The 26,185-nt window shown below is 45.0% G+C and overlaps 1 protein-coding gene across 7 annotated transcripts in view; it reads left to right on the forward strand.

Annotated features, from left to right (window-relative positions):
• Positions 1-26,185, forward strand: part of PLCH2 (phospholipase C eta 2) — a 1,280,386-nt gene that overhangs the window by 119,858 nt on the left and 1,134,343 nt on the right. The window lies entirely within an intron of this gene.

The raw sequence follows: 26,185 nt of genomic DNA on the forward strand, positions 1-26,185 counted from the left end.
GTCAGCATGCAGACAGCTTATGCTGGTGTGTGCGCATGGTGCACATGGACACATAACATTAGCTCCCTTGTGCGATTGGTAAGATGTACTGTCTTTCCCAGGAGAGGAAGTTAGGATGTGTGCTCCTAATCCATTGATAGGTTTGATGCAATGAATGTGTTTGCATGTCTGCACTATGCATGTTACAGGGCCAGAGTTAGGACACCTATGTTTACCTGGGTACTTCTGCGCAGTATAGGTGATTAAGCATAAGAATGCATTCTTCTGTGAACTAAAACCCTGGCTTTTAATTTAGCTGTAGGGATAACAGTTGTGCCTGGATGAGTGAATCTGTGAATGCAATTGTTTGAACATTTGCATGTGAGTGTGCGAAGGGTTAATAGATTTTTGCTGTTTTCTAGCCACACCCCCTTCAGCACCTCCCTTTCCCTAATAATTTATTTAATGTCCTAACTAGAGGCGATGTGCCTGGATATATGTATGTTTATTCTTATCATTGACCCCTGTGGCTAGGGTCCAATTCGGTGCACTCCCCCCTTCCCCTGTATGTTTATCAGCATGCAGACAGCTTATGCTGGTGTATGCGCATGGTGCACATGGACACATAACATTAGCTCCCTTGTGCGATTGGTAAGATGCACTGTCTTTCCCAGGAGAGGAAGTTAGGATGTGTGCTCCTAATCCATTGATAGGTTTGATGCAATGAATGTGTTTGCATGTCTGCACTATGCATGTTACAGGGCCAGAGTTAGGACACCTATGTTTACCTGGGTACTTCTGCGCAGTATAGGTGATTAAGCATAAGAATGCATTCTTCTGTGAACTAAAACCCTGGCTTTTAATTTAGCTGTAGGGATAACAGTTGTGCCTGGATGAGTGAATCTGTGAATGCAATTGTTTGAACATTTGCATGTGAGTGTGCGAAGGGTTAATAGATTTTTGCTGTTTTCTAGCCACACACTCTTCAGCACCTCCCTTTCCCTAATAATTTATTTAATGTCCTAACTAGAGGCGATGTGCCTAGATATATGTATGTTTATTCTTATCATTGACCCCTGTGGCTAGGGTCCAATTCGGTGCACTCCCCCCTTCCCCTGTATGTTTGTCAGCATGCAGACAGCTTATGCTGGTGTATGCGCATGGTGCACATGGACACATAACATTAGCTCCCTTGTGCGATTGGTAAGATGCACTGTCTTTCCCAGGAGAGGAAGTTAGGATGTGTGCTCCTAATCCATTGATAGGTTTGATGCAATGAATGTGTTTGCATGTCTGCACTATGCATGTTACAGGGCCAGAGTTAGGACACCTATGTTTACCTGGGTACTTCTGCGCAGTATAGGTGATTAAGCATAAGAATGCATTCTTCTGTGAACTAAAACCCTGGCTTTTAATTTAGCTGTAGGGATAACAGTTGTGCCTGGATGAGTGAATCTGTGAATGCAATTGTTTGAACATTTGCATGTGAGTGTGCGAAGGGTTAATAGATTTTTGCTGTTTTCTAGCCACACCCCCTTCAGCACCTCCCTTTCCCTAATAATTTATTTAATGTCCTAACTAGAGGCGATGTGCCTGGATATATGTATGTTTATTCTTATCATTGACCCCTGTGGCTAGGGTCCAATTCGGTGCACTCCCCCCTTCCCCTGTATGTTTGTCAGCATGCAGACAGCTTATGCTGGTGTATGCGCATGGTGCACATGGACACATAACATTAGCTCCCTTGTGCGATTGGTAAGATGCACTGTCTTTCCCAGGAGAGGAAGTTAGGATGTGTGCTCCTAATCCATTGATAGGTTTGATGCAATGAATGTGTTTGCATGTCTGCACTATGCATGTTACAGGGCCAGAGTTAGGACACCTATGTTTACCTGGGTACTTCTGCGCAGTATAGGTGATTAAGCATAAGAATGCATTCTTCTGTGAACTAAAACCCTGGCTTTTAATTTAGCTGTAGGGATAACAGTTGTGCCTGGATGAGTGAATCTGTGAATGCAATTGTTTGAACATTTGCATGTGAGTGTGCGAAGGGTTAATAGATTTTTGCTGTTTTCTAGCCACACACTCTTCAGCACCTCCCTTTCCCTAATAATTTATTTAATGTCCTAACTAGAGGCGATGTGCCTAGATATATGTATGTTTATTCTTATCATTGACCCCTGTGGCTAGGGTCCAATTCGGTGCACTCCCCCCTTCCCCTGTATGTTTGTCAGCATGCAGACAGCTTATGCTGGTGTATGCGCATGGTGCACATGGACACATAACATTAGCTCCCTTGTGCGATTGGTAAGATGCACTGTCTTTCCCAGGAGAGGAAGTTAGGATGTGTGCTCCTAATCCATTGATAGGTTTGATGCAATGAATGTGTTTGCATGTCTGCACTATGCATGTTACAGGGCCAGAGTTAGGACACCTATGTTTACCTGGGTACTTCTGCGCAGTATAGGTGATTAAGCATAAGAATGCATTCTTCTGTGAACTAAAACCCTGGCTTTTAATTTAGCTGTAGGGATAACAGTTGTGCCTGGATGAGTGAATCTGTGAATGCAATTGTTTGAACATTTGCATGTGAGTGTGCGAAGGGTTAATAGATTTTTGCTGTTTTCTAGCCACACACTCTTCAGCACCTCCCTTTCCCTAATAATTTATTTAATGTCCTAACTAGAGGCGATGTGCCTAGATATATGTATGTTTATTCTTATCATTGACCCCTGTGGCTAGGGTCCAATTCGGTGCACTCCCCCCTTCCCCTGTATGTTTGTCAGCATGCAGACAGCTTATGCTGGTGTATGCGCATGGTGCACATGGACACATAACATTAGCTCCCTTGTGCGATTGGTAAGATGCACTGTCTTTCCCAGGAGAGGAAGTTAGGATGTGTGCTCCTAATCCATTGATAGGTTTGATGCAATGAATGTGTTTGCATGTCTGCACTATGCATGTTACAGGGCCAGAGTTAGGACACCTATGTTTACCTGGGTACTTCTGCGCAGTATAGGTGATTAAGCATAAGAATGCATTCTTCTGTGAACTAAAACCCTGGCTTTTAATTTAGCTGTAGGGATAACAGTTGTGCCTGGATGAGTGAATCTGTGAATGCAATTGTTTGAACATTTGCATGTGAGTGTGCGAAGGGTTAATAGATTTTTGCTGTTTTCTAGCCACACCCCCTTCAGCACCTCCCTTTCCCTAATAATTTATTTAATGTCCTAACTAGAGGTGATGTGCCTGGATATATGTATGTTTATTCTTATCATTGACCCCTGTGGCTAGGGTCCAATTCGGTGCACTCCCCCCTTCCCCTGTATGTTTGTCAGCATGCAGACAGCTTATGCTGGTGTATGCGCATGGTGCACATGGACACATAACATTAGCTCCCTTGTGCGATTGGTAAGATGCACTGTCTTTCCCAGGAGAGGAAGTTAGGATGTGTGCTCCTAATCCATTGATAGGTTTGATGCAATGAATGTGTTTGCATGTCTGCACTATGCATGTTACAGGGCCAGAGTTAGGACACCTATGTTTACCTGGGTACTTCTGCGCAGTATAGGTGATTAAGCATAAGAATGCATTCTTCTGTGAACTAAAACCCTGGCTTTTAATTTAGCTGTAGGGATAACAGTTGTGCCTGGATGAGTGAATCTGTGAATGCAATTGTTTGAACATTTGCATGTGAGTGTGCGAAGGGTTAATAGATTTTTGCTAATTACAAGCCCATAGTTTATAAAGTAACAGTGTTGTACTCTCCTGACATAAATATTTTAAAAGTTCAGTCCCTAAGGTAACTATGTATTTTTTTTATTGTACATTTTTTTTTTTTTTTTTAATTACAAAAAAAAAAAATTGGGAGTGTGGGAGGTAATGAGTTAATTTTTTGTGTAAAAGTAATTTATTTGTGTGTGAAAAATGTTTAGGGTGTAGTTTTACTATTTGGCCACAAGATGGCCACAGTAACTTTTTGTTTAATGCGACCTCCAAGAGTCCTTCCGGACTCCTGGATGAAGTACTAGGAGGCTGGGTAAGTGGGTTTTTTTCACAATGATCGTGCTGCTCATCGGAGAGCAGCGGATCATTGCGGGGCTTAGATCAACGAACGGGAATGGATTTTCCCATTCATTGATCTCCAGGCGAGCGGCGGGCGGCGTGTTTACGAGCGGGAGCGCGGGCAGCGACGGGAGTGCGCAAAGTACGTATTTCTCCGTCCCTGGGGGTTAAAGGATGGAAAAAGGGACGGAGAAATCCGTACGGGCGGGGGTAAAGTGGTTAAAACATGTTATTTGAAGAATTAATTATTTACATGTCAGTTAGATTTGAATTGTAAGTAGGAATCTATAAGTTAGCAGACAAGATTGCACATCAGCCCTTCCATGCTGGCACATCATGGGCCTGATTCACAAAGCGGTGCAAACTTTTTCGCGGAATTTTGCGCGCGCAATTTGCCGTGAATCGCGTGATCGCGGACTTTTGCGCGCACAATTATCGTGGCAAATTGCGCGCGCAAAAGTCCGCGATCGCGCGAATCGCGGCAAATTGCGCGCGCAAATGTCCGCGTAAAAGTTTGCACTGCTTTGTGAATCAGGCCCCTTGAAGTCTCAAGGTATTAAATCATCCAGTGCCCATTAGCATGAGGGCTCAAACCCACTAGCAGCCTTTTCTAAGCACTAGTGATTTGAAAAAGCTCTTGCTAATGCTGCAATGCCATGGGGGATTTGTATAAAATCACAACGCTCCAGTGGGATCACACCCATAGTATTAGCCAAAGCTTTTCAAATCACAGAGCACTCAGAAAAGCGCTCCTAGTGGGTTCCAGGCCTGAAAGTGTCCCTGGTACACTCCCTACTTTAGCTTTTGTCCATATTCCACTATGGCTCAAGTTGGCGATATTTTAGTTTAACAGTGTGCTGACTAGGAAGCTGTTGTGGGGTAATGGCCATTTTTAAAATGGAGGACGGAGAATTCCGTTGATCACAGTAGACAAATGGGACGCAGGAGAGGAGAAAGAGATTGAGGAGTAGAATAAGTAAGTGTGACCTATGTATGGTTATTTTGACTTTTTATTTTCAGTTCAGGTTCTCTTTAACCATCTTAGCGGTATGGACGAGCTCATCTCGTCCATCACCGCCGATGGCTGCCGCTCAGGCCCTGCTTGGCCGATTTTGTTGAAATAAAAAGCAGCACACGCAGCCGGCACTTTGCCAGCCACGTGTGCTGCCTGATCGCCGCCGCTCTGCGGCGATCCGCCGCTAGCAGCGGCGAAAGAGGGTCCCCCCAGCCGCCTGAGCCCTGCGCAGCCGGAACAAATAGTTCCGGCCAGCGCTAAGGGCTGGATCGGAGGCGGCTGACGTCAGGACGTCGGCTGACGTCCATGACGTCACTCCGCTCGTCACCATGGCGACGAAGTAAGCAAAACACGAAAGGCCGCTCATTGCGGCCTTCCGTGTTACTTCTGGCCGCCGGAGGCGATCAGAAGAACGCCTCCGGAGCGCCCTCTAGTGGGCTTTCATGCAGCCAACTTTCAGTTGGCTGCATGAAATCGTTTTTTTTTTATTTAAAAAAAACCCTCCCGCAGCCGCCCTGGCAATCTTAATAGAACGCCAGGGTGGTTAATGTTCTCCTTATACCTATGTCATATGGGCTACCCTACTCCATCTTCAGAAGAGGAATCACTCATGTTCTTTCATTAGCCAGCCTAGTATTGCTTTCAGTAGTAGTCACCTTGCAGAGCTATGTTCTCCCCGTGTCTGTGTGGGCTTCCTCAGGCACTTTGGTTTTTTTTCCCACATCCCCCCAAAAATCAGATAACTTAGTTGGCTTCCCCCTAAAAAATGTGCCTTAGAATACAATGGAGACATGACTATGGTAGGGATTCGATTGTGAGCCCCTCTGAGGGACAGTTAAGGGACAAGACTGTATACTCTGTAACAGCACTTCAGAAGATGTCAGCGCTTTATAAATTCTATATAATAATTTCAGCTGAGTGATGAACGAGTAGCGCATTGCTCCTTTGCTAGTTCTGGATAGTGGCAGCTGCTTTACAGTACATCTCAGTTGCTGCCTGTGACTAGTAGCAGCATCTAAGTATCTCACAACACATGACACTTATGTTTATTGGGGATGCCCTGCAATTTTGTTTACACCCAGATAGGCCATATGGCTGTGTATGACTGTGGTAGGGACATTATACTGTAATCTTGTTTGGGAGGCAGAGACAGTGACCAACCATTGTGAATGGTTTAATGTTGCTAAATATTGTGCCCGATCCAAGCAAACCTGAAACAGATAAAAACCTATGATATAATGAATTGTATGTGTAGTACACTACGCTTTTTTTTCAATAACATTGCATCATTCTGTAATATTGCAGTTTAGAAACTACACTCTGTCTTTCAAGCTATAAAACAAAGCAGAAATAATGACCCTTTGAACTATTAGGCAGTAAAACCTTACATCAAGCTGTCTCTCACTGTTCCTTGGCTGTTTTTAGGAAAACAGGACTGTATTAGTCCCCGTGGGTTGAAGAGCTCAGAGAAATTATTTTGCATAGATAACAACTGAAGTTTTTTTTTAAACTCTTCCTGCACTGGAAAACGACATTAGTTTTTTTTTTCTTTGCTACTAATTTTCTATTTCTTAGCCGTACTCAGACGCGTATCTGGAGCCGTGCACATAGGGCTCCTGCTATAGGCGCCCCTTGTGACTCACCTCCCAGGGGGCACATCAGTCAGCAAATCACCCCTCCCAGCCAAACCGGCGGCCGTATAGTACATTCCTCAGAGGGAGAGGACTCTGTCCCGTCCACCTCCTTCCTGCCAGCTTCTGCCGTCGCCCCAGCAACGCTGTATCAGCATTGTCAGATTTACAGCCTACACTGCCCACATTGCCTTCCGCAGGCTCACTGTACACAGCAGCAGGTCAGAAAGATTCACAGGTCCTTTGCTTTTATAAGCCCTACTGAAGGAGATTGTCCTGATAAGAGCAATGACCAGCAATGACTAGATAAGGAAGTAGATGCTGGGGTAGGGGGAGGGTACTGGACATTCTTAGGTCAACTCACTGTCTTCACACACAGCTCTTCACTTCAAGTCACAGGCTGAATACTCACCAGCACAACATAGGTAGATGTATTCAGCGAAGTCCCCTAATGACAAGTGTTCCCCGATCCACCTTCCTGCGGGCGATGTTACACGTTACAAACAAAGTCAAGCATTTGCGGAGTCGTCAGGGATCTTAAAGAAACATTATAACTTAAAAAAATCCCTCTGGGGATACTTACCTTTGGAGGGGGAAGCCTCTGGATCCTAAGGAGGCTTCCCGGTCCTCCTTTCTCCCTCTGTTCCAGCACTGTCTCCCCTGAAACCACAACCGACAGCCTGTGTCTGTTGTGGCGCAAGCGCAGTAGCGCCTGCAATATTTACCTTTCCCTGCTTTAGCGCAGACGCAGTAGTGGATTTCTGATGTGCTCAAATGGAGAAAGACAAGCCCAATCGGGTCTGATGTACTTTGCAGGCAAAGAGGAATGGGGGGCGCAATTTCAGTGCTTGCCATAGGCGCTATTTTACCCAGATACGCCCCTGGCCGTACTACACATACAATTTGTTATCTCATAAGTTTATTTTCGCTTCAGGTTTGCTTTAAGTGAAAATCAGCTTAGTGCTTATGCAGATGCCAGTGGTCAGATCTCAGTTACCATGGTATGTTAGTTACTGAAAGCTACACTGAATTCTTTATTAAAATAACTTTACTTAAACCACAAAGAAAGCTGGCAAATGAGCCGAGACCTGCTGGAGTGCTACTGAATAGTGTGTTAGCGCCAATTGCAGGACCTACATCTTTTTACATTACTTTTATGTAGTTTATGTTGTTAATTTGTACATTCATTTTCTGTAGTTGCGTGTAGTGTTGGGCGAACACTGTTCGCCACTGTTCGGGTTCTGCAGAACATCACCCTGTTCGGGTGATGTTCGAGTTCGGCCAAACTGTTCGGGGTTCGCCCGAACTGCTGAATGGCAGGCCGAACAGGGCCCCTGTTCGGCTGAACAGGGCCCTGTTCGGCCGAATACTGCCCCCCTATGGGGTCGCAGGCATAAGGGGGGAGCATGCCCCGATCGCGGGGGGGGGGGGGTCGGAAATTCCCCCCACCCCCTCCGCTAGCGCTCCCCCCTCTGCCCGCTTCCCCATACAAAAGTTTAAGGAAGTAAAACAGTACCGGTGGTAGTGGGTGGCTGGCAGTGGGCGGCACTGTGAAGTGAGTGACTGAGGAGGAGGAGTCCGGAGAGTGACGCGTTGAGGGAGGCCGGGCAGCGGGCGGTTCAGCAGTAGTACCGTACTACTGCTGAACCGCCCGCTGCCCGGCCTCCCTCAACGCGTCACTCTCCGGACTCCTCCTCAGTCACTCACTTCACAGTGCCGCCCACTGCCAGCCACCCACTACCACCGGTACTGTTTTACTTCCTTAAACTTTTGTATGGGGAAGCGGGCAGAGGGGGGAGCGCTAGCGGAAGGGGGTGGGGGGAATTTCCGACCCCCCCCCCCGCGATCGGGGCATGCTCCCCCCTTATGCCTGCGACCCCATAGGGCCCCCAAAAGCGGGATGTTCGGGGAGTTCGGGGTTCGGCCCGAACATGCCGAACATCGCGGCCATGTTCGGCGAACTTTCCCGAACCCGAACATCCAGGTGTTCGCCCAACACTAGTTGCGTGTCGAAGAAGGGATTCTTTGTACAGTTGGTAAGTCCTTGTGTGAGGGCATTTGGTTCATAAAAGGAGTAGCAGCAGGGTGATGGTAAAAGCACAGAGGCAGCAGAATATGTGGATGCGCTTGTTTTAGCACATATGAAGGGGCACCATTTGTGTACACGCACAAGAAAAATGCATACAAATCATCAAAATGGTGTGAACAAATAAGTTCTGTGATTTTCTGTCACTTTCAATTCCTGTGTTATCCCACATCATTTTGCTTACATAAGATTATCACTAAGAAAACATTTATTGTGTCTACTCCTCGCTGTTCTTAAAGTGAACCTGAAGTAGAGGCTGCCATATTTATTTTCTTTCAAATGATACCAGTTGCCTGGCAGCCCTTCTGATCTATTTGGCTGCAGTAATGTCTGAATCACACCAGGAACAAGCAAAATCTTGTCAGCTTTGATATGTTGCATGCTTGTTAAGAGTCCTTGGATAAAAGTATTAGATGCAGAGGATCAGCAGGATAGCCAGGCAACTGGTATTGCAATAAGCAGCCTCCATATGCCTCTCGTTTCAGGTTCCCTGTGAAGTCAATGGGAATCCGTTTAGAAAAAAAGCCAGATACTTACCTAAGGATAGGGAAGGCTCTGGGTCCTATAGAGCCTTCCCTCTACTCTCCTGGGCCTGTTCCAGCGGTGGTTCCCTCGTAGCAGTATTTGACCAATTTGGTCAAATACTGCTATCTCCGATGCCGAAGGGTGGCTTCGGAAGTCTTCGGGAGCTCCACTGCTCCTGAAGACGGGCTGCTACATATTGCGCACACGCGAGCGCATTCTCTCGCACATTTGCGCATGCGCAGTATGTAGCCACCCTGTCTTCGGGAGGACTCACCTTCCAACTTTTTTTCCGAAGTCCCCATGGGGGGAATTCAAACGGAGGAGCTGCTGCTGCGCCGGGGAGACCGGGAGAGGAGAGTGAAGGCTCTATTGGACCCAGAGCTTTCCCTCTCATTAAGTATCTTGGGTTTTTTTTTGTTGATCCCCATTCACTTTAAAGAAAGATTAGTACAAGTTGATAATAAATCTCTGAGGAGTCTATTTATAAAGATGTGTTGATCCACTACTGGATCATCTCTTTGTTCTTCAATCTGAAAAATAATTAATATAAATAGGCAATCTGATTTTTAAGGTGGGAATCAGTGCTTTGATCACCTTAATGTAATTATGCTTAAGTAGCAATCTGAAACTCCATTCACTTGCATGAAACTATAGATCATCATTATTTCTCATTAAAAAAAGAAGCATTACATGGCCCACTGACTTGCATTGCGGCCATCTACAGTTTGTTTTTTTAAGTGGCAATCTGCAATAAACTTTTAACTATGGTGAATGACCTGAACACCACTGTTCTCTATTGTATATGCCACCATGAAAGAGGGAACCTACAATCCATCTGCTGCTATTTAGCTGGGAAAAAGCTGCCCTGGCAGGAGGAAAACGTTCCTACCACACTGAACTGAGTTTTGTGCAGTACCTCATAAGAGCACTTGCTGGACCAATAATGTTAGGCCTAAAATACTCAGGATATTATTTACTGATGATCCAATAAATGATTCTTTATATTGTTCAATATTTGGAAGTGAATTCCGGTGCAGGCTGATTAGAACCAACCAATCTTTTAGTTTTTGACCAGTTATTGAATAATTGGAAGTACTGGTAAATATCGGTTTATGGCATTGAACAGTTTGATAACGTTATGTAAAAGAAACGAACATTCTCAAAAACAACATGTCTGACAGGAGAGACAGTATACATAAGTGGATGATGACTTGGCATTCTTTGATTACAAGTTTGGAAACCATTGATTGCCTGCAGGACTGGCCACATAACTGCCCATAACCAGGGCTTAAACACTATGGGGCAGATCTAACAGTGCTACAAAAACTAGTGGAACTATTGTCCAGATGGAGTGGATGTCCAGATAAAGGATTCTGACTGGTTCCTTTGAGGAACTGCGCCACGTCTGCAACTGATTTACGCCTGATTTGATCCAGCTCTTTTGGCACTGGTTTTGATACATCTTCCTCGGTGACCCTTATGGCATTTGCCTGATAGGCAGTCTGCGTCTCCTTGGGCGTCACAAGAAAGATGCAAAGCAATTTGGCTGCCCATCTCATCTACAGAGACAATGGTCATAGGTGTTTTTCCTACAGACATCAGCAGCAAGTTCAAGCTTTCAACAAAAACCACAAGGTATCCTGTTTTCCTAAAATAATTCTTTACCTTCTTGCACCAGTACAGCTCTTGCTAAGTAAAGAAAAGACTTCAGTTCCTATTTTTATCTGCCCATTCCTTACACGGTCCAGCGTATGGATTAACATGACGTTTGCTGTTTTCATCACTTGAGAGCGCAGCAAGTGGGCATACACTGCAGGCCTGCTTCCACGGGTGTGTGCTCACTCTCTACAAACTCTGCATAGTGCTTCTGTGAATTGCACTGAACTGTATAAACATTTTCAGTAAGACATGAACTTCCATAACTGTCCTACAATAATATTGAGTTGCTTAACAACCGTGAAGTCCTAGTGCAATTTTTAGTCTGTTATGGAAATGCTATCAGACTACCCAGTGCTGCATGTAAAGCATATGGTCAATTTTCTCAAAATTTTCTACCATTCCCTAACCCACTGCATCAAGGCAAAAGGAGTATCTGAGTTGTGTCTGGTCTCTGTAAGCACACATGAGGAACTGTAGTGATTTTTTTACAATATTCATTTATAAATAATTTAGTCAGTGTTTGGCCATTGTAAAATCTTTCCTCTCCCCGATTTACATTCTGAAATTTATTACAGGGGGCATCATCTTTAGTCCTGTCAGGTGCAGCTCTGCAGGATGTTTGTTTCTGAGAGTTTCCGAGAGTTTCCGAAACCAGTAAAAATAATGGCTGGTTTCCCAGAATGCTCTGGTGGGAGCAGTCTACATAGCTATACAGCCTAGGTTAAGCTTCACGGGGGGGGGGGGGGGGGCTAAATACCAATATACAGCAATATATAGATATAGGAAGTGATGCTGAAACTAGGGAAATTATCATAAAAGTGGATATCCTGAATAATTTACTGCATTCACTACAATGCTTCTTTAACACATGTACTCCACATTTGCAGCAGAAATCCAACAGTGATTTAGGAGAATAGCTACATTTGATAACAGACAGGAAGAGACAGGACACCAGTACTGCTATGTAAAATAAATAAAAATGTTAGGATATGGCAAAAAATACCATGTTTGTAGTATTAACCACAGCAGCACCATGCTTTGTTATAAAACGTCCTGTTGGTCCCTGTTAATGGACCAACAGAGGCGTATCTAGAGGGGTGCAGACATGGCTTGTGCCATGGGCACCACAGCACCATGGGTGCCTTGCATGCCCCTTTTCTGCAACCAATGCCTGCCCTTGTGCCATGCCTGCCCCTGTGCTGAGTCCCATGCATGTCCCTGTACTGCACCACCATGCCAACCCCATGACTCTCCATCACTCAGATTAGATCCATTCTGTTATCTGGGGAACATGGCTACTTAATTTATGTATGTAGAGTGCACTTAGCTTAGTGTTAGAAAAGAGGACAGAGAGGAAATAAGAACAGATATTTCCCAAAAAGTATCTTCAGCAGTATCCAGACACAAAAAACATTGGCAACCATAACTCATCTACACAAGGAAAGATGCTGTTTTTAGAGGGGAAGGGGGCTCTGACCAGGAGGTGGGAGGGCAGTGTTAACATTTGCCATAGGCGCTATATTACCCAGATACGCCCCTTCCAACAGATGTTTTAAAACGTCCCCCCTCACTAACTCTACCGTTCGCGATCGAGGGCTCCCCCGCCGCGCTTACTGGCAGTACTAACAGGGCCGTGCTTGAGGAAAGGGAAGTGTCCTTTCCTGAACCAGTAAGGCAAAGATCATGGCTTCAACAGAGACAGTGCTGCGTGTGAGGACATCTGGTGGTCAAAAGAAAATACATGTAAAAAATAAAAATATACACTTCACATTACATTTTATACATTATACATTACATAAAAATGCCTCCTTCCCCCTCCCCTCCCCTGCCCCCCCCCCCCTCCCTCATGGTTACCAAAATAAAACCTTTATTTAAAAAAAAAATTACAATATTTAAAAAATAAATACATAAATAGTTACGGAAGGGACTCCGCTTTTTCACTATGTACGGCATGAGGGTATATTACTGTTATATTTGCATGTATGGACTTGTAATAAGTGACGGAGGCAAAACTGAAAACATGCATTTATTTCCAAATAAAATATTTTCGCCATACATTGTACTAGGGACATAATTTAAATGTTGTAATTACCGGGACAAATGGGCAAATAAAATATGCGGGTTTCATTCACAGTAGCACGTTTTATTTTAACTATAATGGCCAAAAACTGAGAAATAATGATTTTTTTTCCATTTTTCACATTATTCCTGTTAAAACACATAATGTACCACCCAAAGAAAGCCTAATTGGTGGAGAAAAAAACAAGATACAGATCATTTTGTTGTGACAAGTATTGATAAAGTTATTGACGATTGAAAGGTAGGAGCGCAGACAGGTGACAACTGCTCTGGTCCATTAGGGTAAAAATCCTTGGGGGTGAAGTGGTTAATAGGTTTGATGGATTTTGTCCCACTCATATGAACAATAATACTCTCCTGCCTTTGTGGCTAGAAATACAATTTAACATAATGCATACATGAAGAACAGAAATAAGGAAAATAGCGCAAGGTTGCTGAGGGGAATCACAAGCCTTTGCATCAGAAGAAGTATACTCTTATCTCCTCGTCTGCGCTTTCTGATGGAACTTTACTGAACAATAGTAGTTGGGGGAAGAATATATCAAAACATTGAAAAGTGAGAAGTTAAAAAATAGAAGATACATCAAGAAATGATTGATATGCTCCGTGTAAGTAATTTATGTTCTTTTATCCACCCTGAGCTTGCAGGGATTCATCATTACTACTGGCAGATATGAAGGAAAACACACAGCACTGTCATTATCTATAAACACACCCACTAACAATGTCATAGGCTGCTTGCTTGGCAGTTAGAAATAGTCTCTATTCCCCAAAATGCAACGAGGTTCATAGACCCTCCTGATGATCTATTCAAGAAAAGGTAAAGATTTCTCATGGGAAAGAGGGTATTGGCTACTGAGGGGAATGAAGTTCAATCCTGGGTTCAATTTCCTCGTTAAACTGTGATATAAAGTGACTACCCTTAATAAAAAGACTTGTTTTTATTTTAGATAATGTGGTTACAGAGCTGAACAATTTGCCGTTTAAAAGTGTTTTTTTTTTATTTTTAGTTCCTCAGAAAAATTGGTACTATCAGTTTTGCCATACAGTGAGTACATAGGCAGCCTAGATTTCAGTGCTCAACAAAGAGGTTTGGCCAAAGTGGACATATATTATAACTGTAAGGGCCCTTTTCCACTAGCGGCGTTTGCGATGCTGAATTGCAAAATCGCAAACCGCTAGTGATTTTGAAATCGCTACGGTTTGCTTTTTAACATAGGAATCGCGGTAGGTAATTTCCACTACCGCGATTCGTTTTTGACTCAAACGCGATTGCACCGCGGAGCGATCTTTGCCGCGATTTTGCTATGCAGTGCATTGCATAGCAAAATCGTGAACGCAATCGCCGGGAAGTTTCCTGCACTTGCGATTCAGCAATCGCTAGCGTTAAGCGCGAACGCTAGCGATTGCTAGTGGAAAAGGGCCCTAAGGGCCCCTTTCCACTACAAATTGCAATGTCAGGTTGCAAGTCATCCATCGCACAAAGTCATCTAACACAAAGACCTGTGTGGCGGAAGACTATGAAATTCACAAATGCATCTGATTGACAAGGTGTTTTCTAGCTTTGCCATCTGTGGACATAGTTAGGATATTGGGTTCATACTACTTACAGTAGCCCTCAACATCGTGGTTAGTTTAAATGGACAAGAGAGGCATTCTTTCCTTTAGGTCTTCATGTATGGCAAATGAGGCTCGCAACTGAAAGCTCTATAATATAGAGAGCAAAACTAAATGACCACATGGCAATAAGGTGTAACCTGGACTCAATGATACATTATGACAGAGGGCCCAAGTGTTTTTTGTACATTGGGGCACTTGGCACCTCATGGTCACCACTTTGTGGTTCATAGTGAAAACAAAAATTAATGTGTATAATTTTTTACTTTTTTGGAGGGGGGCGATAATTTGATTGCATAGCCCACCCAGCTACGACCATGAGTCATGTCAAATCGTAGCTTGTTACACCATGCATAGTTTTCAGGTTCAGATTCAATGTCATGTCCTGGGTTGGGTTCTGACAGTAGTTGTGACTATAGGACCATTTTACAATGGTGAAACCCTTCACACATAATTGATTGTGATATGGTACCTTAAGGCTCACATTACCCTCTTATAATAATTGTGACTCCAAGGGTTACTCAGTGTAGGCAACTTTATCACAGCAGCAAAGTCCCAGGTGATTAATGTCTCTATTGTTATATACACAGCTGCCTCTTCAGAGCTGAATAGTTTTCTGTAGCAAAGGTTGCCATCTAAAAGCCAGTGAAATCTAAGAACAGGATGCAGAGCAATGCCCACTGGAAACCACCACTCATAAAATAACATGTATGCAAAAAGTACAACATTTCTCTGTCTGATAATGTGCGCATTAAAGCACATATTATCCTGCCTCAGGAAGGACTGGCAAGGCTCTCACAGTAACAAATTGTAACACCTCCAACCACTATTATTATCTTTTTAATATTTTTAATGTGTAATTCAGTAATATGGGATTTTATTTAAACAAAACTGAATTGAGAATTAAAAGTTAAAATAAACATAGACATGCCCTACTTGACTCCTGTGTAGTCTACTCCTCAACCTCTTTCTCTTCACCTGCGTTCTGTTCGTTCACCATGATCTTTGGAATTTTCCGTCCTCCATGTTGAAAATGACTATTACCCCATAACCAGCTTCCTGGTCAGCACACTGTTAAATTGTAATATTGCCTACGTGAACCATAGGGAAACATGGACATTACCTTGCTCATCAGTTGTGTCCTTTCAGTTATAACCGACAGCAACTGATATATAACTGACAGCAACTGATATATTTCAGTTCTGACAAAATCTTGTCAGAACTGGAAGCAATTGTAAGAAGAAAATGGTGTGCTTTTGAGAGGAACTAATGGCCAGGTAAGTATGTAATGCTAATTTGCAGGTACATCAGGTGTTTATTTTAAATAATTGTACTCAGTTCAGGTTCCCTGTAAAGTACTGCTCCACCCAAAATTTGTATCTTGTTTTTTGATAGAATGGTATAGTGCAGCATTCCCCAACCTTGTTCTCAAGGCCCACCGACAGAGCATGTTTTGTGGAAATCCACAGACACAGGCAGGTAATCAGCTCTGCTGAAGACACTAATTACCTCACCTGTGAATGTTTGTGGTTCCCTGCAAAACATGTACTGTTGGTGGGCCTTGAGGACAGGGTTGGGGAGCTCGGGTTTAGTGGCTTATAACTTTTTGAAACACTTAATATGAGGAAACAACGATATAACACAGGGAAAGCAGGAGCCCAGTAATTAAGCAAGATAATGGATACTCACACTTTTCTGGTTGCCCAGCGTGCAACCAGTGTGATCACTTGTGGGGAAGCACCACCCCCACTTGGACTTTAGAATACAAGTATAGTCGCTTCTCCAAAAGGACATTTTACGAATATTAGAACAATAAAATCTACAATTTTAAACTCCTAAACGAGGTGGAAACATTATATAGCTAGTAACTGGGAGTGCCCTAAAACTAAAAACTGCTTAAAGGAGTCATCGGGCAATTATAAGGAAAATAAGTGCTACTTAACCGGGGCTTCCTCCAGTCCCAAGCTCCCAACATGTCCCTCGCTGCAGCTCAGTGGTGAGCCGTTCGCTTGTGAAGCTTCTCGGCCCCTGGCTGGTCCCTGGCGATAATCAGGCCGACCTGGAGGGCACCGCCACGTGGACCGGAGCGTACTGCACAGGCGCAGAACTACTGCGCCTGCGCAGTACACTCTGAACCACGTGGCAATGATTGACAGTGCCGCTCGCGGAGGCGCAGTACAGGCCGACCTCCAGGTCGGCCTGACGTCATCGTCGGGGACCGCCTGCGCAGTACACTCCGAACCACGTGGCGGTGATTGACAGTGCCGCTCGCGCAGGTGCAGTACAGGCTGAGAGGACCGGGAAGCTTCGCAGGCGAAGCTTCAGTGAGGGACATGCTGGGAGCTTGGGGCTGGAGAAAGCCCCGGGTAAGTAGCACTTATTTTCCTTATAATCATCTGATGACACCTTTAAAAAGCAGGTAGGCTTTGGCTTAATTTCAATTATGACATTTTCTCAATAATAAAGACAATTTATTGATAAGGACAAAAACAACGCGTTTTGTGGCTTGAAGCCTCTTCCTCAAGTCTTAATGTTGGCTCGCCCTGCTGCTGCTTTAATTCCAGGTGGTGGTAAATAATATTACCTCTTCGAGTTATAGCAACTTGGAGGGGGAAGTAATTTGGAGTTCAGCTATTGCCAGAACCTGAATTACACTGTAAATCCCGCTGTGCCGCTATAAACGGAATAACATTAGATCTATAGCAGCACCCAGGTGAGGCACAGTGCGGCAGTGAGCGCACCCCAAAAATGACCTGCTTCAACGTACAGACCTCTACAGGATAGACAATGGTACCTTAACTGCCATTAGGTTTTAGGGTGATACCCTTGGAGCCCCTGTCAGATTCTATCCTGGTGCAGTGGTTTCTCCTGGTGCAACAATGCTCAGCCTCATGTGTTGAGAGTATGCAGGCAGTTCCTAATGGATAAACAAATCAATACCATTAACTGTTCCCCTTGCTTACATGATATAATTCCAATAGAGCACTTCTGGGACATTATGTCTTGGTCTACTCAATGCCACCAGGTTGAATTGCAGACCGTCCAGGAGCTCAGTCATACCGCCTGGGACACCGTCTCATTAGGAGCATGGCCTGACGTTGGCAGACATGCATACAAGTGCATGGGGGCCATACAAACTACTAAGTATGATTTTAATTTGCTGCAATTCAATTTTGGCAAACCAGATCAGCTTGAAGCATATTCTTTCACTTTGATTTTCGGGGTGTCTTTGAATGCAGCCTTCTGTAGGTTCATAGTTTGAATTTCTGTCAATCAATATGGCATCCTAACACATTGCCCAGTCCATGTCAATATAGACATTCAGTGTGACTCTCATTTTTCTTATAAAAGCATGAACTATTTCTTTTAAGTGTGTGTGTGCGTGTGTGTGTTATTTTTTAGCCTATAGAAATTAATAAAAAGGGGAAATTTAGTAATTTGGCCAGTGTGGGAGGCCCTTGATTCCTGCACATCACTATGATTTGCACCCTTCATAAGTTGTCTCCTTTTAACTAAACACAGCTGTTCATTTTTACTTTAACTGCTGTTTAAAACAATTGCTGTGTGTATTGAATATAACGTTTTATCTTTGGTAGTACTGTGTCTGTTTTCATAAAATTAGATTGCAAGCTCAGAAGGACAGGGCTCTCTTGTGTCATGCAGTTTGTTTTACATTTTATTAATCATATTACTTTTATCACCAATTCTATATTTTGTACCAATTCTGGATCTTGTATATTGGTGTACAGCATTGTCTGTATTGTTTTGTACCCCATGTTTGTTTCTTACTTTGTACAGCGCCACTGAATATGTGGGCGCTTTATATAAATCAATAATAATAATAAATAAAGAGCTCCCAGCAGAGGTAAAACAACTCACAGAAGTGTGGAGCAGGGTAGAAGGTCACCGTGGTTCTTTGCACACTAATCACTTGGATCTTGAAAAGGTCCAGCTGGAAATGAGTTATTGTTCCTGGCAGAACAAAGCTGGAAAAAGCAAAGAACTTGAATATAAAATAATTTTACTGTTCTGTAACTTTTTTCAGATCACATGTTCTGTGTAAACAATGTTACTATAAGGCCCCTTTTACACTTGCATTGCCAGTGTGTGTTGCATTACCATGTTTTACTGCAGGGTAACCCAACAGCAATGCAAGGCAATGGGGCCGAGCACACTCAACATGTTGCACTGGAAGTGCCTGATCCGCCACAGAGCTGATGCAGGGGCAACTGTGTGTTACCACAGGACTGCAGCAGCGGCGGATGCAATGTAAGTCAATGGGCGACACGTACATTGTCAGTGGCGTTGCGACGCTCATGCACAAAGTGACGGAATACAACGGGGATCCCAGGGAATCCCAGTGATGTACTTCCTGTCCAACAGGGAGTATGTTACTGGGCGAGGGGCAGCGTGAGGAGGGGGGTGCATATGTCAGCACACTCTGCCACAGGGTCATATGTTTGTGATTTTGTGTGGTGCAGCGGGGCGGGGCATCGCACCGCAAACGCACATTTCAAATGTAAAACCGGCCTAAGCTTAATATTAAAGAGTTTGAGTTTAAGAATAGTTATCCTTACAAGTTTTGGCTGATGCCATTCTAGCTAAAATGCTCATTACACCATTTCAGGACCATGTCAGAAGGTCAAAGATCTCACTCTGTAACTAAGACCATGGTCTTTTATTTTGGAATGCCATCTCACAGATTTTTAACTACACGGCAATGCAAGAAACTTCTATCAGAAAATCGGCATTTTGTATAATAAAAAGCCCACAAACGTCTACAGCCGTAAATCTTGGGAAACGGACTTATTAAAAAAGCTGAATTTGGAGACAGATCAGTGACCCAAAACAAGATGAGTATTCATTTTCCGACCCTCTCTCTCTGCAGCATTTCCTTTGCCAAATCTTCCGTTAAGTACAAAAGAGATTCTAGCACAGAGCTGTTCCTATTCATGCAGCACCATTCAGACCTGTCTCTCTTAGCAGTGCTTACAAAGAAGCATAGACTCCTTTTCAGCCATCCTCAACCTAAAGAGGGTATAATAAAGTGCATTTATTGAAAGTTCCTTGTGTGGGCATACACATATTTCATTACAGACACTGCTAATCTGTAATGATTCTAATCTAAATTGTAAAACATGTTACTTCTAAGTGTTTGTAGTCGACAAGCAAATACATACAAATGCAATACTTTTAAATATGAAAAGTAGAACAGATACGGTAAACGTTTATAAAACTGAGTCTGTGAAAGTGTTTAGATTACCGGGAAAAATAAAACATTCATTAAAACTACATGTATTAGGTCAGTGAGGAAAAAACATGCCCTGCAGCAGGCTTGTAGCAGTGAGGCTCCTGCTTGCTGTGTTTCACCATACCTGGTAGACTAATATTCTCTGGGATACCTATAGTCTGGTTTCAGACTTGGGTGTGAGCTCATGTCCTAGAGTTGTCAATAAGTAAAGTAAGAAGGAAGATTACGCAAGCCCTCAAGCAGATCTCTGATGTAGGAGTCTAATTATAAAGCAGTGAAAAACTTCACAAGTTCACCTTTAGCTTTATACTGCAGTTAAAGAGGTACTCTAGTGTTTATGACAATTCAATTTTCACCTCACCCTAATTTACATTCTTAAATTAAAGTGTCACTGAAGCTTAAAACGTTAGATACTTACCTTACCTCAGTTGGAAAGACTTTAGATCAGGCCTGGGCAAACTACGGCCTGCAGGTTCTATGAAGGCGGTCCTCCGGTTGTAAGCTGCATTCCCCTCCTCTCCCTTTCTCCCTCCCGCCGTTCTTTAACCACTTGAAATCCAGAGGTTTATACCCCCTAGTGACCAGGCCATTTTTTACAATTCCGCACTTTACAATTTAACGATTTATTGCTCGGACAACTTAGCACCCAAATGAATTCAACCCCCTTTTCTTCTCACAAATAGAGCTTTCTTTTGGTGGTATCTAATTGCTGCTACCATTTTTTTATTATTATTATTTAAAAAAGACAGAAACTTTGTTTAAAATACACATACAATTGAATTAATTTGCTTCCTGTAAGGAAACGCGGAAATGCCGCCGTCTCTCAAGGTGAGGCGGCTGTTTCCGCGTCCAGCATGGCGTCACAACGCGGAAAAAACGATGCATGCCGCATAGGCAGTGCGGCGGAATCCGCATCAGAGGCGGCCCCCGCACTAGATACATTGCATGACAGTACTGGTGTGGCTGGGACTGATAGTCCACCAAGATTCAGACTTACACGCGCGCGAGCAGAGAGGCAGAGTTTAAATAGCAGTTAGAAGGGTGTCGGCTGACCAGCTGGGTCAGCTGACAAATTCCACTGCTCTCATTGGACCAGCAATTAGGGAGGTCCTGGAAAGGTCCTAGAGTATATATACTGCTGGTTGTTCACTTGCTCTTTGTCTGGCGTGCGATCACATATGTGGGAGCACCCAGATCCGTAGTCAGATCCTTAAGTGTGCCGGGACCAGCTGGAGCTGTAATCCTACACTTAGCTAGATTATTGATAGCTAAAGTACTAGTTTGATTGTGATTTTCTGTTATGACTTTTGCCTGCCTCGACTATCCTCCTGAACTCTGACCTTGTACCTCGATATTTCTGATACTCTGTTGCCGAACCTCGGCTCGTTCCTAGACTCTGTTTCTGCCTCCTGATTTTGTACCCCGATATATCTGATACCCCGTTGCTGAACCCTGCCTGTACTTTGACTCCGCCTTTGCCTACTGTATTTGTACTTTATCTGTCCGTGTGTGTACGACCTGGCTTGTCTGACCTCGAGAACCGACCTCACGATTGGAGGCGGTTCCCAGTCCTGTTAGCGACACTTCTTCCTGAGTGTCACTCTCGGACTTTCCTTCCTACTGTCAGTCTGACTCCTCCCGTCTTGGAGAGCTCAGGTCTGCGGAAGGAATCCGTGCAGTTCTCCTTGCTGCACTGAGGCCTAGGCCTCCTAGTGTTACTGTTACACCAAAACACTACACTCTACTCAGGCGAACAGAGGTTAGTTTGTATATCGGATTATCGGTGAGACTGCAGATCACTTATAATCTGGTATATATCTGTATTTCCGGCGATACTGCAGATCACCGGTAATCAGATACTCTCTGCGCCCACCGATCGTTACAGAATGCCAGACCACAAAAACGATGGAATCACGCACTGATCCTATGACTGTGCTTGCCACTTCGGTGGATAACATTCATCAAGCACTGGGCCAGCACAAAGCCTTAATTGATGCCTTATCAGGCTCTGTGAAAACCCTACAGACGTCAGTTGATTCAGTGCGATCCCCTCCTAGTGATGACATACGTATGCCTGTACCTGATAAGTTTTCCGGCCACAAATCTGACTTCCGGAATTTCAGGAGTAGAGTGTTGTCATATTTCGAGTTGAGACCCCGATCCTCGGGGACTGAGGCCCAACGGGTCATCTTCATTAAAACCCTGCTGACTGGCGACTCCCAGTCCTGGGCATATAACCTGCCTTCTACCGATACAGCTCTAACCTCGGTAGAGGAATTCTTTAAGGCTATGGCCGTAATTTACGACGACCCTGACCTTGCTGCATCCTCTGAGCGGAAGCTCAAACTTTTGCGGCAAGGCAGAGGTTCGGTTGAGGATTATGCGGCAGAATTCCGCAGGTGGTCAGTCACTACTAGATTTGACAACTTTGCCTTAATGGATTACTTCTTGTCTGGGTTGTCAGAGGAGGTCTCCGACTTAATGTTAACCGTGCCTGAGCCCAAGACGGTTGATGAAGCCATATCATCGGCCATTCGAGTGGATCGCAGGTTGCGCCACCAGAGGCAGGCTAGGGGCAGTCACCGTGTCAGGGTGACATCGTACGCGGCACCATCCGCTACACCCCTAGTGACACCTTCTCCGCCTGTCTCACCCTCCCCGGCCTTGCCACCGCCCGAACCAATGCAGATTGGTCGGTCAAGGCTGACCCAGGTGGAACGAAGGCGGAGAATGACAGAACAGCTGTGCCTGTATTGTGCAGCAGCAGGGCATAGAGTGCGAAACTGCCCTAACAAGTCGGGAAACGAGTTTGCCTAGGAGTAGTGGGGGGTGACACCCTGGGCACGCAAATTGCACCCCTTAAAGAGAAAAAATTACTTCTCCCTTGTACGGTTACATGGGAGGATAAATCTGTATCCACTGAAGCCTTTATTGATTCTGGCTCAGCGGCTAATTTTATGAACTTCGAATTTGCTCAGGAGTTGGGCCTCCCACTCACTCCTGTGAGGCCCCCCATTCAGGTTACGGCAGTGGACGATTCCCCTCTGCAACGGAATCGTGCCCTGTCACAGACTCCGATGGTGAGACTTACCATAGGGGTTCTGCATGGGGAAGAATTACAATTTTTTGTGCTGCACATGTCAACCTCCACTATTATCTTAGGCATGCCGTGGTTGCAAGTCCATTCACCGCACATCGACTGGGCCACAGGTCAGTTAACCTCCTGGTCTCCCCATTGTTTTCATCAGTGTTTGGGGAAGCTAACATTGGGGCAAACCAGAATTCAGGTGGAAGGGGTACCAGACCAGTATGCTGAATATTCTGATGTTTTCTGCCCTAAAGCTGCCGATAAATTGCCTCCACATCGCCCTTTCGACTGTCCCATTGATCTCCGTTCTGGTTGTGTACCCCCCCGGGGTCGTTTGTACAATTTGTCGGGGCCCGAAAAATTGGCGATGCAGGAGTACATTAGGGAGAATCTGGCCAAAGGCTTTATTCGGCCGTCCCGGTCGCCTGCTGGGGCAGGCTTCTTCTTTGTAAAAAAGAAAGACGGAGGTCTGCGGCCTTGCATTGACTACCGCGGTCTTAACAAGATTACAATAAAAAATCGCTATCCGCTACCCTTGATAGACGATCTTTTTACACAAATCACTGGCGCCCAGATCTTTTCTAAGCTGGATTTGCGAGGTGCGTACAACCTGGTACGCATAAGAAAGGGCGATGAATGGAAGACGGCCTTTAATACACCAGACGGGCATTATGAGTACCTGGTAATGCCCTTCGGGTTATGTAATGCCCCGGCCGTCTTCCAGGAACTCATCAACGAGGTCTTCAGAGAGGTGTTGGGAAGATTTGTTCTAGTTTATCTAGACGATATTCTTATCTTCTCCAACAGTCTCTCTGAACATAGGACCCATGTGAGGTTCGTTTTGAACAGACTAAGGCAGAATCTATTGTATGCTAAGTTAGAAAAATGTATCTTCGAGGTAACATCTGTCGCTTTCCTGGGGTACATAATCTCTACTACTGGCCTGTCCATGGATCCGGCCAAGGTCTCCGCTGTGTTAGAATGGCCTCAGCCGGTAGGCTTGAAATCGCTTCAGCGGTTTCTTGGCTTTGCCAACTATTATAGGAGGTTCATAAAGGGGTACTCTACGGTGATTTCTCCACTTACCAGTCTCACCAAGAAAGGTGCAGATACCACTCACTGGTCTCCCGAGGCGTTACAGGCTTTTGCCACCCTGAAGGGCTTATTTTGTTCTGCACCCATCCTCAGGCATGTGGATACGTCTTTTCCTTTTATTGTTGAGGTGGGTGCCTCAGAGGTCGGGGTGGGGGCTGTGCTGTCTCAGCGATCTGGCTTGCAGGGTAGATTGCACCCATGTGCCTACTTCTCCCGTAGATTCTCCCCTGCGGAAAGGAACTACGATATTGGCAACAGAGAGCTCTTAGCCATTAAGTTAGCCTTCGAGGAATGGCGACACTGGTTAGAGGGAGCGGAGCATACGGTCACGGTTTACACTGACCATAAAAATCTAGAATACATCGAGGGAGCTAAGAGGTTGAGCCCTCGCCAGGCTCGTTGGTCATTATTTTTTTCTCGATTCTCTTTCATTATTACGTATACACCGGGTAGCAAGAACACTAAGGCGGATGCCTTGTCCAGGTGCTTTGAGTCAGAGACAGCACAGCCCTCCATTCCAGAGACTATTGTTCCCCAGAGGTTGGTACTGGCCGCAACAGAGACTTGGGAGGATTGGAAGGGGACTTTAATTCCCTTCCAACAAGATATCCCAGAAGGAAAACCCGCAGGGGTGCTGTTCATTCCGCTACCGTTCCGTCTCCAGGTTCTAGAGATGTTCCATACGCATAAAAATGCTGGGCATCCTGGAGCATCTAGAACACAGGATCTGGTAGCTAGATGTGCTTGGTGGCCTTCCTTGGCAGCTGATTGCAAGGAATTCGTGAGGGAATGTGCGGTTTGTGCTAAGAGTAAACCCTCCCGGCTGGCACCTGTGGGTACCTTGCAGCCTTTACCCACCCCGAGTGAGCCATGGACCCATTTGTCCATGGATTTTGTAGGTGAACTTCCCAAGTCAGAAGGCATGTCGGTCATTTGGGTGGTAGTCGACCGCTTCAGTAAAATGGCCCATTTCGTGCCCTTGAAAGGACTCCCCTCGGCCCAGGAATTGGCTGACCTGTTTATCACACATGTGTTCCGGCTGCATGGCATTCCGGAAAACATAGTGTCGGATCGGGGAGTCCAGTTCATTTCTAAATTCTGGAGGGCATTCTGCCAACAAATGGGCATGAAGTTGTCATTTTCATCGGGCTACCACCCACAGACCAATGGGCAAACGGAGAGAATCAACCAGTCTTTGGAGCAATTCTTGAGGTGCTATGTTGCAGAAACACAGAACGACTGGGTCAAATTTCTGCCTTTCGCGGAGTTCGCACAAAACAATTTAAAAAGCTCCTCCACCGGATTCTCTCCATTCCAGGTGGTGTCTGGAAGATTGCCCAAGTTCTCACCATTGCCAGTGGCCTCCTCTCCGTTTCCAGCTTTGGAAGCCTGGCAGAGATCTTTTAAAGATATTTGGCGCACGGTGAGAGATAATTTACGAAAAGCTTTTGTTAATCAAAAGGGTCAAGCTGATAAGAGACGTTCAGTAGAGTGGAGCTTCCAACCTGGAGACTTGGTTTGGGTGTCTACACGTCATTTGGCTCTGAAACAACCTTCTGACAAACTTGGTCCCAGGTTCGTGGGCCCATTCCCTGTGACTAGGAAGATCAACGATGTCACATATACCGTTGATCTTCCCACCAGCATGCGGGGAGTGAGGTCTTTCCATGTATCACTTCTCAAACCCGCAGTCCAGCTGGGTCCCACTCCTCCTCCTCCTGTCTTAGTCAATGCCCAACCCGAGTATGAGGTGGAAAAAATCATAGATTCACGTACTGTACAGAACTCGGTGCAGTATCTCGTACATTGGAAGGGGTACGGCATTGAGGAGAGGCAATGGGTACCTGGGAACCGCATGCATGCGGATGAGTTAGTGAGGGAATTTCATACGGTACATCCAGAAAAGCCTGGAAGGAGTTGTCCGGAGTCCACTCCTCGGGGGGGGGGTACTGTAAGGAAACGCGGAAATGCCGCCGTCTCTCAAGGTGAGGCGGCTGTTTCCGCGTCCAGCATGGCGTCACAACGCGGAAAAAACGCTGCATGCCGCATAGGCAGTGCGGCGGAATCCGCATCAGAGGCGGCCCCCGCACTAGAT

Source organism: Hyperolius riggenbachi, chromosome 6 (genome assembly GCF_040937935.1).
Source record: "Hyperolius riggenbachi isolate aHypRig1 chromosome 6, aHypRig1.pri, whole genome shotgun sequence".
NCBI lineage: Eukaryota > Metazoa > Chordata > Amphibia > Anura > Hyperoliidae > Hyperolius > Hyperolius riggenbachi.